This window comes from Rhea pennata, chromosome 1 (genome assembly GCF_028389875.1).
Source record: "Rhea pennata isolate bPtePen1 chromosome 1, bPtePen1.pri, whole genome shotgun sequence".
NCBI lineage: Eukaryota > Metazoa > Chordata > Aves > Rheiformes > Rheidae > Rhea > Rhea pennata.
The window spans coordinates 216,094,889-216,110,544 of NC_084663.1; the positions used below are offsets into that span (position 1 = coordinate 216,094,889).

Below are 15,656 nucleotides of genomic sequence, written 5' to 3' on the forward strand. Positions count from 1 at the left end.
TACCTTCTTGAAATGCAATATGGACCTCTTAGCTGCAAGCGGGAGCTCAGCTTTCCTGCGCAGAGCTGCTGGGGAGCACGGGGTGGTGCCTGGGGGTGATAGCATAACTGTGCCCGGGTGAAGTACTTGGTTGTCTTGGCAGTTACAGGATGAAGTGCCCATCTCTAGAATGGATATAAAGTTGTCAGAGAAACATAAGGAAGTCATTAAAATACTGTACTGTGCATGTTTTGGTGTATGAATTCTCTATGCTTGTTTATTTTATCTTTGTGAAGTAATATTGGGATGCTTGGATTATAGACCTATTTTTAAGTAACCTATTTTTTCCACTTTGGGAAGTACATTAGCTCACTGTGTTCTGTGAATTTCTATGCAGGCTGACTTTGGGAACCACGGAGTATTTCTGAAAGTTGTTCCCTACCCGGTGTAAGCTGCCTTCTCTCTTAGTTTGGCAGCAGCATACGTCGCTAACGTTCACTGCTGAAAGCTGCCTGCGGGTTCTGCAGACACAAATGCGGTGCCGCTTTTTAAGCGTGCTTCACATCATTTTGGATGTCCTATCCTTTCACCTTCTCTGGGGCTTTGAAGTTACAGAAGGTTTTAGTGATTCCAATCAGCCTTTTGAGTATGGTGAAAACGGTGGTGATCTGTTAGGAAACTGTGATGTTTGTTAACAAACATACATTTAAACCTCAAGTTTTACCATAAAAGACAGTATTTTTATGGTTAAGTACCACTCACCTCTCTTTTTTCCCTGAAGAGCTGAGTTTTAAGGTCAGTTCAATTAATTATTTCAGATTTTGAGCTTTAGTGCCTGAAATTCTGAGATTCTCAGAGGATAGAAACATAATAAACATGAGAACTTTAAGAATGTTGAACATCTGAATTATAAATGAACAGCTTGCTTGTTTGAACAGTCTGCTCCTTTTCTTGTCAAGTTAAGCTTGTAAGTATTGCAGGAAAGGGAAAAACAATTCAGGATTAAAGCTGCTAAGCAATAAGTATGTTTAGATTTGTAAGAGTGCCAGTACAAAATTAAATCTTTGATTAAGTGGAAAAAAAACTTTCTTCCGTTGGTATAGACAGGATAGACAGGTGCAGGATAAAACCTAATGGGGGGGGGGCAGAAATAATTTCTGAAAATATTATTTTCCAAATTGCAGCTAGTATTAATGCCCTCTGAGTATTTTTCCTTCTGACTGCTTTGCAGTTGAAGGCAAAAAATGAACATATGGCATCTCGTGCTGGCCTGGAGAACTGGAGGACTTGTGCTTATTACCGAAGATCTTCAGAATATCAAATACTATGAGAAGAACATGCAGGACAGTAAAATATTAGCTCTTATTAATCATGTCTGAGATGGCTCTTTCTATCTACAGAGCATGTTAGCACTGAAGACTAGTGTCGATCTGTTATCAGAGCTTTTAGTTAATAGGCTGTGCAGGTCTTCATGGTGCCTAAGCTTTCTCCTCCCTTTTAATATTTTACAGCTGGATCAGAGTTTACTATCCTCTGCCTTCTGAATAGTTTCCCCTCAGTTAAACATCTCCTTGTGGCCTTTTTGCCCCTTGGACCGCACAAATGTTGGATCACTTGCTATATTCTGAGTGTTTGTTACTCAAGGGTCCCATATCAGTTTCCTAAATCTTGTGGATGCACAAGAAGGTGCTCCCCTGTATCCACCTCAGGATAATGACCCATGATCTTTGCAATGGCATTAAGCTTGTAGGAAGTAAAAAAATAGTTTAAGGAATAAAAGCATTTATGTGAAAATGATAAAAGAACATCTCAAAGTGTTTTGTAAATGCGATAGCAATTTAACATTCCTAATTATTTCCTGGTGTAACTGTTCTTTAAATTGCAAGCTGAGGTATGGATTTTTTTTTGTGTTGGGCAAACTGTGGAAAAGGTCTGAAAAGAATGCTGCATCTTCCTCCATGTTTTTAATGGCATGATTTGCACATCCTTGCACATCGAGCTAAAACACTCTGCATACGTGATGGATCAGTTTCTTCACTGGGATAAGCAGCAGCAGCTGTAACCTGGGAGTTAAGCACAAAAACATAGTAGCTTCTAGAAACTCCAGAGGGATTTTGTAGAATATAATCACATTGGATTTTGTCCAGTGTGGTAGGTTCCCATCTCTGTGTTTTATAAAAAGTGTCACAGGATCTCAAATGAATACAGTTTGTTAGGTTCTCAGCCCTCGTATCAGAGGTGATCTTGGCAGTACACCGCTGCAATAAAATGGCAGTGAATTGGACTGGTGCTGTACTGAGTGTAAACTAGCACTGAGCTGAATCACCAGCAGGCTCTCATTAAAAAGTGAATTGAAGACTTTCTCCTGGTGTAGTGAACTAGCCTTATTTGGTTTGGAATGCCAAATTCTATTAGAAGATGAGGCGGGGTCATAGGTGTCAGTTTGGTAACGGCATCTGTGAAATTACTAGCCTTCCTTCCTCCCAGTAGACTTGATTCTTTTTTTTCAAACTTATTATTGCAATAAAAAATACTTAAATTCATCATTTGAATCCCCAACTGGACTTTGGATAGAAAGTCCCAAAGCAATGCTTTTGGAATCCTTGATACATACTGATTTATGTGGAGGGGAACCCCCACACTAACTTTAGTAGTATTTGTCCTAAGATGTATGAGTTACAACTTTTTGCCACCATGCTGTGAAAATAAAAAGATTTTTCCCTTCAGTGCTGGTAGTGTTTCTTCAGCTTCCAACCGAGGTAGTAACTTAAATTGGCATTTGTGCAGCTTGACTTGCTTCAGGAGGAATAGTTTAATTAAAATATTTCATGAAGGTCATCTGAAGAAATGAGAAGGTGTGAAATGGGAGAGTGTGAAAACTACTAAGATGAAGATGTATCTGCAGCAATTCTGATATTAATAAAACAAAACCCCCTGCGGATAAAGGATTTTCTCTGACGAGGCAGAGAGTGAAGGAAGGTGGCAGTTGTCTTCTCTACAGGGTGCATATTCTTTTGATCCTGGCAGAACAAAGATGTGTGAGGGTCACCTTGTAGTAGCCATACTTGTGCTAGAAACCAGAGAAGTGTTTTCAGCCCTGCTGAGCTTGGAAGGGAAGTTCAGAGGACCCAGCAGCAGCACGCTTCAAGAACTGTGGGAAAATTATCCTACTTGTGACTTCTGTTAGTGCTTGCTGGAATTGCTCTTGGAAGCCTGTCTCAGTCTTGGAGGCCTGTTGTCTTCACACAAACCTCTGCAAGTGACTGAGCGATCCCAAATGCTTTCAACAGCTGCTGTGCAACGGCGGGCAATGAGGGATCTCCAGTTATACAACACGTTGCACCTATGTAGGGTTGCAAGATAAATGACTTCTTCTCACAGCTGGACAAGAGGCAAGCCTTTATCCAGTACAGGCAGAACCACAGTTGTCAAGAATTGTGTGAAATTCCCTCTGTGGTGGGTGACACAGCATGCCTAAGGTCATGCTGTTCTCTGTGGTTTCTGGTGGGCCCACAGTTTCCTGAAGATGTGCAGTGTGTATTTTGTAGATAAACAGGTTTTCCTATTTCTTATTTGTTTTAACTTGCTGTATCGTGAAACTAGAGTAGGTAGAAAGGGATCATTGGGGGAACTCAGTTCACATCTTCAAGGCTACTGACTGAGGACTGTTTTGCTACATCTATTAGTTTGTCTCTCTCATTTTTCAATCTCACTTGTTGCTTTTTTCTCCTGCCTCTCTTTTCTTCTGGAGGGAGGGAACAAACTGTATATTTCTTATCTGCCTTAGTAAGGGTGAGACTCGCCCTTTTGAGTTTGTCTTCTAAGAGCTGTGTCTTAATCTACACTTTATTGTCCAGTATTCCTCTCCCATCACTGCAGAGATTGGGATCTTCAGATAGCAGTTTCATCTACCTATTTTAGATGGAATGAATTGATCTCTGGAGCAATTTCTTTCCATAGGTTACAGAGGGCACTTAGCTGGAGTTAATGAGTCCCTTTTGAAGTGACAACAGATGGCATTTTCTTCTAAAACCACTCTGAAGCTACATGTGCTTCAAGTCAGTAGACAGTTTTGTCTTCATCCTATAAGGTGCCTCCAGCTTGCTGCTGAATGTTTGCTTTAGCATTACAGTTAGGATAAGTTGTCCAACTGGTTTATTTTTCATCTTGTGGCTATTTTCAGCCGCCCGGCCTAACAAGGTGAAATGTCTGAGATGCTTTTCTGTTCCCTGTGACTGTGCTATAAGAAGACGTACCCAAGCGGCGGCTCTCCAGCGGGGCTCCAAGTGCGCCCCAGCCTTTCCCACTGTTAGTAGCTTTTGGATATTTTTTTAGCACTACATGTTAGCACAACTTACTCAGTTCTTTTATAATGAGACTGTTATTCTTTACACAAATTCTACAAACACTGAGAGAACCAAAAAAGCCCTCAACCATTAAAATTGCTTTCTCACCTCCTTAAGAGACTGAGGCAGGGAGTGGGCTAGGAGACATCCCAGCACCACAGGTAGAATTGACTTAGTAGGGCTTTTCATGGGAGATGTTTCAGAAGAAACAACTAGTAATGCAACCAAATTGTAATTCCTGAGTATATGAGTTGTATCATTCTTGGCATACTGGTTTGCTGAAAGTATCTGCTGGTGATAGCTGCCTAGGATGAAGGGGTAAGGGGAGAAGTTTCACTTGACCTCTTTCTTCCATTGTAAATGAGTAATATGCTCACATTTGTGATCGTACTTGTTGTTCCCTCAGTGCTGGAAGAAGCCCTCAGACTGCCATTCACTCAAAAATACTAATTTATAAAAATTAGTCTTGATTCTTAGTTAAAGACCAGAGGTAAAGCTGTGAGCAAAGATAGCTTCTCTTCAGTGTCTGCCGAATACTTATAGGCCCAGATTAGACTAGAAGTTTGTTGCTTTGAACTCATCATTACCATGATACCAGAGTTCCTCACAGTCTCAAATATATTAAACTTTGTAATACTGTATGATTTGGAAACACTAGTCTTCTCATTTCAGATGAGGGATTAATGTGCAGCGATGTTGTCATACAGGAAATCAGTCGGCAAAGCAGGGACTTGAGCCCCTCTCACGAATGTCAGGTTAGTGGCCCAGCCTGGAGAATATCTTTCATTTTCTAGGGAGGCTGAAAAACAGGGCATAACAGGTGAGCTCACAGAAATCTGGGCAAATTCCCACTACTGTCTACAGCAGAGCTGCAACAAGAGGAACAGGTTGGATTATAATGTCAAGTTAGCATCTAGGTGCGAATCTGTTCATCGGTTGGATCTGCTAACTACAAAGTCTCTCCCCCACATCTTCAGCTTGTATCCGGATGGAGAAGTGGCAAATTGTCATGGTACTCTGAATACAACACCTTTTTCCATGAATACAGCACTCCAAAGTGCCATGCTGTGCCCTGGTCATTCTAAACTTGTGTTACATATTAGCACAAGAAGACTCACTTCTAGATGATGTCCCTAATGGTATTTTAAATCTCAGACCATTATATGTATGCTAATTTAAAAGCAATGCTATTTTAATTAAAAAAAAAATCGGATTTTGAAACTTAATAGCCAGAAGTAGACTTCTATAATGTGATAGTTCAGCAAATCTCTTTGTTGGCAAAGAGAGAGTTTGCTCCCCACCTTGCTTAATTGTGGCAAATCCTGTTTGTATTGGAAATAGTTATGTGACTTCTTTGACGATGCACCAGAACACAACTGTCTTTATGTAAGTATTAACCCTCTCCTCAGCCCTGGGGAGGCCGCATCTCGAGTACTGTGTCCAGTTCTGGGCTCCCCAGTCCAAGAGAGACATGGAGCTACTGGAGAGAGTCCAGCATAGGGCTACGAGGATGATGAGAGGGCTGGAGCACCTGCCCTGTGAGGAACGGCTGCGAGAGCTGGGCCTGTTCAGCCTGGGGAAGAGCAGACTGAGGGGGGATCTGATCAATGTGTACAAGTACCTGCAGGGAGGGTGTCAAGGGGACGGGGCCAAACTCTTTTCAGTTGTCCTGTGTGACAGGACAAGAGGCAATGGGCACAAATGGAAGCACAGGAAGTTCTGCCTGACCGTGAGGGGGAATTTCTTCCCTGTGAGAGTGACGGGGCACTGGACCAGGTTGTCCAGAGAGGTGGTGGAGTCTCCTTCTCTGGAGATCTTCAAGGCCCACCTGGATGCAACCCTGTCTACCATGCTCTAGGTGACCCTGCTGAGCGGGGAGGTTGGACTAGATGATCTCTGGAGGTCCCTTCCAACCTTACTGATTCTATGAGTCTATTGGTTAAATATTCCTTCCTGTAACTCAAAAACTTATATATTCAATAACATGGCATTCTGCCTTGTGAGGTTTTTGTTTGTTTGTTTGTTTTTGGTTTTTTTTTTTTGAGGGAAGAAAGTATTCTGCTAACAGGCAATTTTACCACTCTAACTTGCTAGAAGCTTATTCCAAGAGAGATAACCCCCCCCCCCAAAAAAAAAAGAAAAAAAAAAAGAAACAGAACAGTGTAACCTCTTTATTAATATGGGTAGATAGACCTAGTATCATAGTAGTAATGGACATTGTACAAAACGCACATGAACTTCAGCAGCAGAGGATGTAAAAAAGGAGACTGTATTTTTAATGCATGAGAATGTTCGTGCAAGATCTAGAGTCTCCGCATAAAAATCATACAGTTTAAACAGAGAAGAAAAACAAACCAGACTTTTTTCTCTTTTTGATGGTATTGCAAAGAGTAAAATTCTTGGTCTAAATAGCTAGAGACTAGAGTATCTTTTTTTTCTGTTGAATGGCATATAAAATATTCAAAGGAGGCTGAACTTGCTAGATTTGATTCCTCAGTACCTTTGTATTTTGCATTAGGATTTTGCAGGATGTATTCTGCAGGATTTTGCAAACTGTAATATTAAATAATGGTTCGATGTAACCCCCATCTAATATGGCAGAACATAAGTAACCTAGAATTTTAAGCACTGACGTAAAATCTTTTTCCTTCTAACGTCATTGTGACTCTTTATTTAAAGTCTGATACTTTTGGTTCTCCAATCTTCAGAGATTTTCAGTAGAACAGAACTTTGCCAGAGAGAGCTGACGAGCTAATATGATACGGTGTCCTGGGCTGCATTAGAAGGAGCACTGCCAGCAGGTCCAGGGAGGTGATCCTCCCCCTCTGCTCAGTCCTGGTTAGGCCACACCTGGAGGGTTGTGCCCGGTGTTGGGCTCCCCAGTACAAGAGCGACATGGAGCTACTGGAGCAAGTCCAGCGAAGGCCTGTGAAGATGATGAAGGGACTGCAGCATCTCTCATGAGGAAAGGCTGCGAGAGCTGGGCTTGTTTAGCCTGGAGAAGAGAATACTAAGGGGGGATCTTATCAATATCTACAAGTATCTGAAGGGAGATTGTCAAGAGGATGGGGCCAGACTCTTCTCAGTGGAGCCCAGCGATAGGATGAGAGGCAGTGGGCACAAACTAAAACACAGGAAGCTCTGTCTGAGCGTAAAGAAAAACTTTTCCTGTGAGAGTGACAGAGCACTGGAGGAGATTGCCCAAGGAGGTTGTGCAGTCTCCATCCTTGGAGATATGCAAAACCCTCGTGGATGTGATCCTATCTAATGTGCTCCAGGTGACCCTGCTTGAGCAAGGGGGTTGGACTAGATGATCTCCAGAGGTCCCTTCCAACCTCAACCATTTTGTGATTCTGTGTAAATGATATGTATACTTCTTGGTAGGTTATCATAAAGCGCAAAATTGTCTTCAGAGCTCCTATCAACAAATACCGTGATTTTTAAATAATAAAAAAGAAACTATTTTCATCAAACAGTCAAAGGGAAGGAATAGCAGGCTCAGCCTGCTAAGAACAGTATGTATTCTAGTTAAAGATCGTTTCAGGCTGGTAGTTGTACAAAGATAGTGTAATTGAGGTGAATGTATTCTTCCTACCAGAACATGTTCGTATGACAAAATGTGTGATACAGTAAACTGCCTGAAGATGAGCACTAAAAAGATCCCCATTTTCCTCATCTTTCTGCTTCCATACATGCCATAATAGTTGGTAAAAAGCTCAGAGAATAAAAGCTGCTAAAATTGTAATAATTTTGCTCTGCTGCTATTTTTATTTAACTCATATGCTTAACTATCTGTTGTCTTACAGATACGGCTGTAGGAGATGAAAGGGATTATCAGTAGCCTAATGATTACTAAACTTTGTCACTTGTTTCCTGGCTCAGTGTGTGTGGAAATACTGCAGAGATGATATTTCTGCTCTTGAAGTGAGTAGTACTGGTGCACCCAGTGATAACAGTACTGTGGGTTTAGTGGTACAAACACATTGGCAGGACAGAGGTGATAGAAGTTATTTATTTATTTTAGACTAGCTGGTACGGCTGGAAAAAAATAGACCAACTTTTCCGTGCAAATGCTTTTTTTTTTTTTTTCTGAGTGAAGATTGCAAAGCAGATGAGTAACCAGGAACTTGGCAAATCAAACATCCTCCTCATAGCTCAAATCATACCGAGTCCCTAGCCAGGTACGGTGGGAGTGTGCGCCTTTGGAATGCTTGAGTGCGTCCGATACAGGGACAACTAAAAGGAAGTCAGATCTGAGGGGCTCAGCTCTTATTTAAACAAAAAATCTCGGCTGACTAGTGACAATTTTCCTCAAAGGAAAGGTAAATGGGTTTTTGCTTAAGTGACCACCTCAGCTGTTAATCTCTTGCAGTGAGCTTTGGAACGCCAGCAAGTGGTGCTGGGTTCACTAGTGCCTGATGGGCCGTGCGGCTGGAGCCTTTCTTTCTCTGCTTGCAGACCGCTAAGTGCATGCATTCCCTGTGGCAGGGCAGTTTGCCATCCAGTTGATTGCAGACTTTGAGTTGTGGTGAAGCAAAAAACGTTCTCTCATTTGTTTTTTCAGAATTTGTGGAGATCCTGTACAAAGCCAGCTGCTGTGGCATCAGGCCCCTGCAGGCTGGCTTTAAATTTGAGTTAAGAGTTCATGCTTTTTTAAAACAGTGTGCCTGGAGCAAAGTTGCCCAGAAGCCAGTTTTACTGCAACTTCCCCATAGCTCTTTAAACAGAGTGGAAACATCTTCCTCTGAAGTGTCCAGCTCAATATCCATAAAATCTTAGTTCTTCTCTGGAGCAGGCAGCGTGGTTCCCCCATTCCATCTTTGCTTCTGTTGGAAACGTCATTATGATCACCTTCTTCTTCCATGACCCTTTCAAGAAAAGGCCACATGAGTTTCTGTTCGGATTTACCTATTTTAAAGCCATCTAAGACAAAGCATGTTTCAGCTTCACATCTGTGTAGGAATCAAAATAATTTTGTTTCTTAATTTGGATGCTTTAATAATTTTAATAATTTTTTTTTCAGGTTCATTTGTTGCTTTTTTTAATCAAACTGTTGCTTCTTTATCAAATTCTGGGATGACGAATAAAAATATAGACTCTTTATATTACCTTTTACCTTACCCTCTATTTCTTTTTTCCAACTCTTCTGCCTCTCCTCTCCAATGGTGTTTCATGTTATGCAGTAAGTAATGGTCCCTGCCACATGTGTTTTGGAATAATAAATCTTTTAAAGAAGTCAAGGCTATATTTTCCTTATTTATAAATATATATCTTAAATAGTATCTTCTGTTGTTGGAAGCTGTACTGGTCTACAGTTAGCTTAAGCATAAATTAAATGTTCTCTTTCTGAAAACAGTTAGTGGACACTTATCAACAGTTGATTACTCATGATGGTCATAAACAATTTTAAACTGCTGTATGATTTGATTCAGCTTGAAATTTGTATTCAGAAGTCTGTCTCTTCAACACTTAAGCGCGTTGTTGTAGGGGCTTTAAAGTTGAAACTCCTCTATAATAAAATTGTTAGTATAATTAAAATGTTCTAATAAATGCTGATCTTAGGCCATCTGTACAGCATTACCACTACCCATGGCATAGTTTTTTTTTGTTTTTTTTTTTTTTTTTTTTAAAAAAAAGAGCAAGGTGTTAGTGCCTGCAAACCTTCATTCATGGAGGATTTATGGAGTGCAAAAGAACAATTGTGCTTGAAATTTTTACTTCTGTGGGCTGCTGTGCATATCTAAGTGCCTGCTGTGCTGTGACAGCTCCAGGTATGTTCATGTGAAGGACCCAGTCTCTGTGTATTTCTTGGATCAGATGTTCCTGTCCTGTTCCAAAATCTTACATGGTTGATCCCTCTCATTGAAACTCTGTGGTGTCAGTCTGCTACCAAAATTAATAGTTATGGAAAAGATACTGTTTGTTCAGCTGAAATAATAACGAATGGGGTCAAATTCAACTCCAGTCTTGCGGTTTCATGCCCAAGGTGCCTTTGAACAGTGCTTTCCAACTTTGTCACTTAGAAGTGAAGAATAGAGATTGATCACATCATTTCAGCTGAAATTTTAGTAGATAGTACTTAAATTTACCATTTTGCAGATTTAAATGCCATATCTAACACACATCATACAGCACATCTATAATAAATGTTCGCTTTCCCAAAGTGTAGTAAAATGTATATGCATATGCTACAAAGAGCATAACATGGAGAAAACATATTAGTGATGTTAAATCTCTTGAATATCCCCAGACCTTTTTTTCTGTAATATAGTTTTTTCTGACAGTGCTTTATCTACTAGCTGTAATAATTAATAATTATCTTAGGAAGAAAAGGAGATTGATTAAAAAAATTGTTCCGTGGTTTTTGATCATTTGGTTTGCCTGATCTCTTTTAGAGCATAAGAGACATAACCTTTAAAACTTTGATGCTTGTTTTGGCCCCTTGAAGGAAGAGAGACTTCACTATTAGCAATAGAGAATTGTGGAGCTCATAAATGTGATGCTTTTCTGCAGGCAGTGTGCTTCAGCAGTATTTGGTGTGCAGCAAGGTCCTGCCTCCAAGCGTAGGCAAGAAAACAGATACTAGAAATTGAGCTGTGAGTGCCTTAAGTATTAAGTATTGACGTAACTGAGCAGGTAGGGCTGTCTTCACCAGTTACAGACAAGCCATCTTCACCTGCAGATGAGATTTCTTCAGGGTAAAGAGAGGATAAAAGGATAAAACTTAAATAAATACTAAGTAAAATACTGTAGATAAAATGTTTAATTATGGAGTCTCTTGCTTCTTCTATCATTTCCTTAATTTCTATCCTCTGCAAATTATTGCTATTTGGCTCAAATGTAATTTTCTGTAGTCAGATGTGGCAGTAATGGCTTTTTAGTTTGTGCTGTGCAGTATAAGCCAAATGAGTCTTGATCCGGATTAAAAGCCTCTGTTATTTTGATGTGCTGCATATATAATTAATTATGCTCTGTTTCATTCTGATGTCCCAACTGCCTGGCTTTTGGAAAACTGCCATTTTGATTTTCACTTATCTTAAAACTTTGTCTTATCCGAACACCTCTGCAGGAATGTGGTAGTATTTTGGAGAGCAGCATGTTGTAAAACTTTTGATGTTGTCTCTCCAGTCTGCCTAGTGGGAAATAGCAATCCAGACAACAAGTAAATAATGTTTAAAAAAACTGTGGGAAAAAAAGTGAGCTTCCCCATACTGTACGTGAATCCTAATATCTGGTCAAATGTGCAAGGATGCATCATATTTTCAGCAACTTCTGCATTGCCAAGTTGCAGTGAAAACATACTTGAAAGGTGGATTTTGGGTAGACCCAGTAAGAATTAAACAATGTAATTTAGCAAAAGCAGTAGAACAATAACCACAACAATAATGGAGCGGTACTGAGGAAGGATTTGACATACTCTAGTCTCTTCATTGCGTTTTTGACTTGAACAACACTGCTTTAAAATGCTGAACATTAAAATAGATTGCGTCATGCTGAAACTCTTCCATGTGCATGGAAGATGAAAACCACATTGTCCAAGGAGTTGTCAGCTTGCCTTATAAAGTAATTTTACAATGTAATTACTGCAAATAGCTGTGAAGAGTTTTAAAGGCAGGGAAGAAACAAAAGCAGTTTGTGATCTTTCTGCAATTACTGCTGACGGCGGCGTTTGTCTTATCTGCAGACCTGGTAGACTTGATTAACTTACCCACTGGTTTTCAAGGACCCTTTTCCAAATTAAGGGTGAGGTTTCAAAAGATGGGGAGCTGATGTAGCAGGGACTTGCTGTGCTGTTTCCTCCCGGCGCCGGCAGCGGGGTGCTCCTGCACCTCCTGGGCGTTAGACGGCTGCTTTGGTTAGACTTGCTCAGCGCAGCTGTTGGAGGTGTTGAGTGGTTGATGTTGGATGCCTGGTTAGTAAAGTATGAAAGAAAACCTTGTAATTCTTTCTGTTTATGAGTGACCAGTGCTACTGCCTGTCATCCTGTTTGTCCTCTGGATTATCTGTTGCCTTGCGCTGCCTCGTGCTCTGTGTAATAAGCCGTGTTGGTATTCTTCTGTAATGAGAAAGGTGAAGGTTTTTCTATTCGTCTTAGTGTCCTGGTCTATAAAGCTGCCAGCCCAATTTTTCTGGTCACTTACAGGAAAAATGTTATTTTATGAAGAGCATTAATTGTCAAATTACTTTGCAGATTGACTGCTCCATCTAAAGGAGCATTTGCATTTTCAAAGATAGGAAAATAGGGTATAAAATACATGGTATAACCTGTGTTGTACAATTAATAACCTGAAGATTTTATTTTTGGTTTGAACTGGGATAGCTTTTTTTTTTTTTTTTTTTTTTTTTTTTTTTTTTTTTTTTTTTTTTTTTTTTAGTAGCAACCGAAGGCGGCTTCGGCTCAGCTTCCAGGCAGGCCAGGTTCCCCAGGACGCTGTTAGAAGTTTTATGCCAACATATTACTGCCTGTATACAGGTATAAGTATTTTCCAAAGTAGATTTTGATTTTTATTTTGTTTTTCTGTTTTAGAGATGTCAGCTGACCCATTATATTAGGCCTCTGAATAATGTGCTTAGAGTTTTTTGCTGTCTGCAGGCCCTGCCTTACCAATACAGCTTTTCTCCTGGACCTGCTTGCTGTAGACCACGTAAGGGCTACTTGGTCGTCTCTCTTACTGTATGCCTTTTCCTTAGCGTTGACTTGTTTTTAAAGGGACAGAGTACAAGCAGCAATAGGGAAGTGCAGTTCCGTCTCCTGTGCTTCTGCCCTTTTCCTGCTGGTCACCATGTATCTAGCAGAATTTTTTCAAAGGAAGATTGTTGCTGGTCAGAGCCTGGGTTGGCAAATAACTTCCTCCTGTGCTGCGTTATTTCCTCTGTGCTGGAATGGTGTTAGCATTTTATAGCAAAGTTGTTATCCGAACGGATGTAAGCTGAAGTACCATTTTTTTGCCCTGATAACATGTCTGGTTGCCTAAGGAAACAAGATTTTTTTTTAAAAAACCTCCTAATAAAGAGATTTCTTTTATTTTTTTGTCATTGTTTCCCCTCTTAGATAATGCTTTTTTTTGTTCTACTGCACCACAAACCGAGAATTGTCACTGCAGCTAATAAGTCACAGGGCAAGTGAAATAAATAGGAATATGGTGCCTCTCAAACGCTTCCTGGGTGTCACTGTATTGCGCATAAAACCTAACTGGCTCGTGAGCGTCAAGAATAACAAAACTCTGGTTTTCCACAGATCGGTGTCCTTTGTTCGCAGGCTGCTTCCTCCTTCCTCTGCTTTCTCTTCTCCACCCTCTTCCCCTTCCCACCCCGGCCGTGTGCCTTCTCCCTGCCCCTCCACCGTGACGCCGCTGCGGGGCGGCCCGCGCGGCTCGCTCGCACTGGGATCGCTGCACCGGGGCTCCTTCTCGTCTGCCGCCTGGCTCTCCCGAAAGGCTGCGGGGAGCGTTGCTTTCCGAGACGCTTGTTTGCTTCAGTACGGGAAACGTGAGGGCAAACAGAATGGTTGCGAGGGTTTGCTTTCCTTAAGAAATCAAGTTAATAATTGCATACGGCTCTTGAGTTTGCTCTTTCTTTTGCTTTCTTTTTGCAGTGTATAAAAATACCTGTGATCTGATGCTCAAAGTATTTTTGAAAATGATTGGCCAAAAATGAATGACCAGAAATCACTTGAGAAATGGTATCACTTGAGAGGTAACGTGATGCTACTTAAAAGAGGAATTGCTTGTGAGAGATAAATGCCGGGTGAAGCAATCTACACTTCCTTCTTTCCCCAGTGGACAGACTACACAGATGCCTGTGGGAAACTGGCCTGGAGGAGACTGCAGTCTCCGAGGGAAATTGTGTGTGTATTCCTGCACACTTGCACAGTGTGTCAGCTTAGTGCCTGTGCAAGGTAGGTGGGAGTTGGCCACACTGTGCTAAAAGCTGTGTGCGTGTTTAGAGCTAGGCGATCACTTGCTTTTGTAAAATGGCATTTTTGTGCTAGGTCTGCCTGTGAGGCCTCAGTAATAGGCAGGGTGTCTAGCCTTAAAAGCGGCATCGCTCTGGGAGGCAGTTATGTTCTGAAGTGGAAGAAAAAGACTGGGCTTGTTTCGGAAAAAAATGAAACCTTGTTAATGAGAAAATCTTTTAAAGTACAGGCATATATTTCACAAGAGCTTGCCCAGTGCAGCTACTCCACGTGATGAATGCTTGTGTCTTGGATTGTTTGCAAGTAGCACTTGATTTCCCCTTCTCGTTGTGTGAGGAAGGTGCATGGAGTGAATTGTATACCATCCCTGAAAGGACAGCAAGAGAGCAAAGGCTGTTGTCACCATATTTTCTCTCTGTAGAGCTTCTGTCATCTAGAGCTTCTTAAGTCATCAGTTCTTAGCAAAACACACAGGAGAGAAATTAGGTTATAATTTGAAGACATCATCTCTGTATGGCAACGTGCTTCACTTCCTTATGCTATGAAGAGATTATGTAGTCCTTGATTTCTAGTCTTTAGTTCTTTGTACCTGCTTGGACAGGCATTTTTAGCTTTTAGGAGAAATCTATGGCTGTTTTCTCGTCCTTATAATCTTTATAGCTTGTATGCATCCAGCTGTGCAGGAAAGTTTAATATCTGTTATACAGGTATACAGGTTTTTATGGTAGCTGGGGAAAAATGGAGAATGTACATAAACCTAAGTTGTTGTTTCTCTTATCTTTTTTCACATCCTGTAAAAATAAGAGGGAGATAAGAGAGGAAAAAAAGAAAGATATGTGGGTGATTTAACCACTTCCTTGCAGTATTATGAACCTGACTCACCATTCTGTGTTGGAAATCGAGAGCTGTCACGGAATCACAGAATGGTTGAGATTGAAGGCGACCTCTGGAGATCATCTAGTCCAGACACCCACTTGACACTGTCAAGTCAACTGACTGCACAAGCTGAATGAAATGCAAATAAGCAAAAAAACAATCTAGCCTCAAAATGCCACTCCTTGTATTTAAAGGTCTTTCAAAAAAGGAAGATCATTTTCATATTAAATGAGACTTTCATTTTGGCAAGTTAGAATAAAATATTTAAATAGTAAAAATAAGTCCCTAAATTACACAAGGGAGGATATAGAGAATCATAGAATGGTAAGGTTGGAAGGGGCCTCTGGAGATCATCTAGTCCAACCCCCAGCATCGCCCCATGTGGGGATTGAGCCCATGACTTGGGCATTAGCAGCACCACACTCTAACCAGCTGAGCTAAACCTACCTCCCCCAAGACAGAGCTTGACTTTTCTCGGAGCTTTGCCAGAATGGGATGAGGGGCTGCAAGGGAGATTCTGATCAGCCTCATTTTCCTAA

At 40.9% G+C, this 15,656-nt stretch overlaps 1 protein-coding gene across 8 annotated transcripts in view; it reads left to right on the forward strand.

Moving 5' to 3' along the window:
- STIM1 (stromal interaction molecule 1) overlaps nt 1-15,656 on the forward strand; it is a 106,330-nt gene that overhangs the window by 11,568 nt on the left and 79,106 nt on the right. The window lies entirely within an intron of this gene.